Source organism: Engraulis encrasicolus, chromosome 17 (assembly GCF_034702125.1).
Source record: "Engraulis encrasicolus isolate BLACKSEA-1 chromosome 17, IST_EnEncr_1.0, whole genome shotgun sequence".
NCBI lineage: Eukaryota > Metazoa > Chordata > Actinopteri > Clupeiformes > Engraulidae > Engraulis > Engraulis encrasicolus.
Genome location: NC_085873.1, coordinates 54661045 through 54666562, shown reverse-complemented (window position 1 = coordinate 54666562; position 5518 = coordinate 54661045). Strand labels below are relative to the sequence as shown.

General features: G+C 42.6%; 1 pseudogene; it reads left to right on the top strand.

The window, feature by feature from the left end:
• LOC134467117 (fibronectin type 3 and ankyrin repeat domains protein 1-like) overlaps nucleotides 1-5250 on the top strand; it is a 52373-nt pseudogene extending 47123 nt beyond the window's left edge.
• Nucleotides 5251-5518: the final 268 nt, after the last annotated feature.

Here is a 5518-nt window from a genome sequence, read left to right as displayed (position 1 = left end):
TTTAAAACAGGTGGGCTACCTCCACATCCACACTCTCTCTTTAAACCAGGTGGGCTCACATACACATCCTCGCTTTAAACAAGGCTGCTGCCCACAGCTTTTTGTTTTGCTTTCCTGGCAACTTTCACTGTCCACGCAGGTGTAACAGCACTAAATGATTTGGCCTTCCAGGACGGTCCATGTACATTTTGATGATTAAGTGTGTGTTGAGTTCAGTAGCCTGCCCAGGCATTTTAGGGGGGCAGGTGCTCGAGGTGGGGACGGGCAGCATGAGGAACTTCCAGGTGCTTAATAAGATGTAGAGGCTATACAGTATTATATTGAGGAATCGTCATGTGCTTTTGATCGTCAAGCATTTGTACCGTAGATGATCATATGTCAACATGGACCACAGTACATTGTGAAGTAAAAAATCCAAAAAAGGAACTTTCAAAAAGGGCCTTTTTTATCCAGTAGGTCAACTACTTATGTCTGAGTTATTGTGTGTGTGTGCGCGTGCGTGTGTGTGTGCGTGCGTGTGTGCGTGTGTGTGTGTGTGTGTGCGCGTGCGTGTGTGTGTGCGTGCGTGTGTGCGTGTGGTGCGTGTGTGTACCCCTGTGCTGTAGTCTGATGCTGGCGTGTTTCTGTGGACACCTGGATGTGGTTCGCTACCTGCATGAGCACGGGGCCTCCTGGGGGTCTGTGTTGACCGCGCGGGCTGCACCGCTCTCCACTGGACCACTGATGGAGGACACGTGGCCATCCTGCACTACCTCCTACAGGGCGGCTGCAAGGTCAGTGCTGCCCCCTGGTGGTCAGGAATATAACCCTGTGTGTGTGTGTGTGTGTGTGTGTGTGTGTGTGTGTGTGTGTGAGTATGATGGAGGACACATGGCCATCCTGCACTACCTCCTACAGGGCGGTTGCAAGGTCAGAGGCAGGCTGCCCCCTGGTGGTCAGGGTCATATTAGGATTCCCTGGAGCCCTAGGCTACAATCTCTGGTTACTGTGTGTGTGTGAAAGTATGATACAGGACGGATGGTCAGAGGCTCCCCCTGGTGGTCAGAGTGGGATTACAACCCTGTTGCATATTATGTGGATGTGCTTCGACCAGACACTCGCAGTAATGTCAACAATTCTGGCTGTTTAGTAGCTCTCAAAGGCCCATTGTTTTTGACACATTGACAGTTTCTGGTGGTCAGGGTCATATTAGGATGCCCTGGGGCCCTAGGCTACAGGTTACTGATTACTGCGTGTGTGTGAGAGAGAGTATGATGGAGCTGAGGACACATGTCCGTCCTGGACTTGACTTCCTCTTACAGGACGGCTGCAAGGTCAGATGCAGGCTGCCCCTTTTTAAATTATTTTTTGTTTTATTTGTCCTTTATTTAACCAGGAAAGTCCCATTGGGTTAGACAATCTCTTGCTCCAGGGAGACCTGGCCAAGAAGGCGGCTTAAAAAGTTACACAATGAAACCACAAGAGACAAGAGACAAGACAACTACATAACATCTTAAACAGAATTAAACACAAAAAGGTCATACACAGGCAGACAACCAAAAAGCATAAAGCAAGGCTTAAAGATGCCAGATTAGGATGCCCCGGGGCCCCTCCTGAGTCTTGGTGTTTTCTGTATACTCAGGTGGATGTGATTGAGCGGGTGATGTAGGACAGGGTGATGTAAGAACGTACAGGACTGAGTGTTGGTGTTTTCTTCTACTCAGGTGGATGTGAGGGACCGTGTGTCCTAATCTACTGAGTGTTTTCTGGATACTCTAGGTCAGGGAGTGTATGTGAAATTTAACTAGGAGTATGAGGTGTATGCATGCAAAATTTAGTCCATTTTTAAAAATAATTGTGGAGTTCGGCCCGCGACTTAGTTCCAGATTTTGATTTTGGCCCTCAGTCAATTTGAGTTTGACACCCCTGCTCTAGGTGGATGTGAGGGACTGTGTGTGCTACTGGACTGAGTTTTGGTGTTTTCCTCTTCAGTTGGATGTGAGGGACTGGGTGTCCTACTGTGATGTGCTGGTGTTGCCTTCTTCTTCTACTCCTATAGTGTTTTCCTCTTCAGGTGGATAGAAGGGACTGTGTGTCCTACTGGACTGAGTGTTGGTGTTTTCCTCTTCAGGTGGATGTGTGTTTTCCTCTTCAGGTGGATGTGTGTTTTCCTCTTCAGGTGGATGTGCGTGACAGGGTGCCTTCTTCTTCTACTCCTATAGTGTTTTCCTCTTCAGGTGGATGGAAGGGACAGGGTGATGTACTGGACTGAGTGCTGGTGTTTTCCTTTTCAGGTGGATGTGCGTGACCGTGTGTCCTACTGGACTCCTCTGATGAGAGTCTCCGCCCTCAGTGGTGACGCTAAAATGGCCGCCGCCCTCATAAGAGCCGGAGCAGACGTCAATGTCCGAGATCGGGATGGCAAGACGCCACTCATGGTACACACACACATGCTGAAACCAATACCAATACACCAACACACCAATACAGATACACAATACACACCAATACAAATACACAGTACACAACCAATAACCGGATGGCAAGACACCACTTATGGTACAACATGCTGAAACCAATAGGCCTACCGATATAACAATATACAATACACAACCAATACAAATACACAATACACAACCGCTACTGGGATGGCAAGACGCCACTTATGGTACAGTACACACATGCTGAAACCAATACCAATTCAAATACACAATAGACAACCGCTACTGGGATGGCAAGACACCACTTATTGTAGACATGCTGAAACTAACACACAAGTCTTAGTTTTTATTCAGTTAGTGAGAACACTGAACCTTTGGGAGTCGATAGCTGTAAGTGTGAGGTTCTTACCATACCCTCACCTCATTCATACTGAGGGGCTGGGATGGGCAAATTGAAAAACGTTCACTGGAGGAGGGATTGAACTCTGATATTTCAAATGTTTTTTATTTTTTTATTTTACCCAGTCGCTAACTTACGGTCATGTCATTGAACAACGGTTGAGGGGGAAGGCCTCAGTTTTCCATCATTGTTTTGTAGTTACACACACACACATACTGCTGCTGGTGTACTTGATAGACCTTTTAATATTTATTTTTCTTCAAAATGCTACTATTACTATGTCAGAACGCTATAAAGGACTCTTTAGGAAAAGCACAAAATCACAACAATTACCTCTTAATGTATGTTCTCTACAAGTCTTCTGTTGTCCAGTCTTGCACTTTAAATGTCTGTATGAGCACTGTCTATGTCCATACTGTCTTATGTCCATGTATAAGTACTGTCTATGTCTATACTGTCTATGTCCTTACCTAGATTAGTCTATGTCTGCATGGGAAAGCAAGAAATGTAATTTCAAATTCTTTGTATGACCAGTGCATGTAAAGAAATTGACAATAAACCTACTTGACTTGACTTGACTTATCTTGACTTCCTCCATCTGCCTTGACTCTGGAAAGGTAGCAGTGCTGAACAACCATGAGGAACTGGTGAAGCTTTTACTGGAGAACGGAGCAGACAAACAGGCCAAGAATAAGGTAATGCCCATTTCATATCTGAATAAGGTAATGTCCACTTCATATCTGAATAAGGTAATGTCGTATTTGTTAAAATAAGGTAAAGTCCACTTCATATCTGAATAAGGTAATGTCGTATTTGTTAAAATAAGGTAATGTCCATTTCATATCTGAATAAGGTAATGTCAACTTCATATCTGAATAAGGTAATGTCAACTTCATATCTGAATAAGGTAATGTCCACTTCATATCTGAATAAGGTAATGTCGTATTTGTTAAAATAAGGTAAAGTCCACTTCATATCTGAATAAGGTAATGCCCACCTCATATCTGAATAAGGTAATCGTGAGCTTAGAATTATAAGGTTCTATCTCCGTTTAGGGTAGTTCTGAGATATTGAACATCAATGTTTTTTACATCCCAGGTGTTTGGTGAGATAGATACTTTTTATTTTATTAATAACAATGTGAAATAATACTTTTTAAAAACAAAAATAACACCACACAGGCATTAATAAACATTTAATGAGTCAGATTATGTCAAACTCTCAATTTCGACCAAAAAATGGAGATGGAACCTTATAATTCTCAGCTCACGCAATGTTCACTTCATATCTGAATAAGGTAATGTCGTATTTGTTAAAATAAGGTAAAGTCCACTTCATATCTGTGTTAGTATTTGTTACAATAAGGTAATGTCCTCTTCATATCTGTTGTTGTACAGGTAAAAGTAACAACAACATAATAAATAATTCACGTTCTTCTGACTGTTTTTTTTTCTCTAGTTCGGGCTGGGTGCTTTTGAAATGGCAAAGTCTTTTGAGCGCCAGGTAAATGATAAAATAAAAATGATCATTTTGGGAAATTTTTTTGTTGAGTATCCGGCATCGCATTGCATTTGACTTACTGATGTATGAATAGTTTTGTTGCAAAATGACGTTTTGGGAAATACAGATCTATTCTGGAAGATTTGGAAAAATTGACATTTTGTATCGGGCATTGCATTGCAGTGCAAATGTATTTTATATATAGGCTTAAAAACTATGTTCTCTCTTAGGGGGCAGCCGTGGCTCAGTGGTTAGAGCACTGGGTTGGCAACCCAAGGGTTCCCGGTTCAATGCCCAACCAGACCACGGCTGAAGTGCCCTTTAGCAAGGCACCTAACCCCCACACTGCTCCCCGGGCGCCGCTCAGCAGGCATCCCACTGCTACGGACTAGTGTGTGTGCTTCAATGTGATTCACTAGTCCAAATGGGATAAAGTGCAGAGAAAGAATTTCCCCTAGGGGACCAAAATTGGCTCCAAAACTATGTTCTCAAAATATTTGAATGGCAAGAATTCACACATAGATGACATGACGTCTTATTGTGAACAGTCAATTCCAATAATAAATTGCAAAAGTAAAAGAAAATGGTGTCATGAAGTCATTTAGTAACTAAACTCTTAGTATGTAGGCCTACAGCAAGTGTAAAATCCATCCTGAAATGGTAAACTTGTAGAGAAATGCAATTGCTGATGTCATTCAGTATTTTTTAGAAATGCAACTGCTGATGTCACACAGTATGTTTCAGAATATCGTCCGCTTGCTCATGGGAAGAACATTCAGTTAGAGGACTCTCCGCATCAGAAGCGCCCCGGCATGATGTCACCCTCCTCATCAGAAGCACCCCGCCATGATGTCACTCTCCGCATCAGAAGCACCCCGCCATGATGTCACTCTCCGCATCAGAAGCACCCCGCCATGATGTCACTGAGACCACTTACTGTATCATCAAAGGACAATATTGCCGTTTCATATACAACTTTACGCAAATACAGAATTCAAATCAGTTTTTTTTTAAAATCTGTATATCAACACTAACAACTATATATTTTACTCGTTTTATCACATATATATTGTACAAAAAATACTGTAAAGTTCACCTGCAGTCATAAAATAAACATGGACCAGAGAAGAAAGAAAGAAAGAAAGAAAGAAAGAAAGAAAGAAAGAAAGAAAGAAAGAAAGAAAGAAAGAAAGAAAGA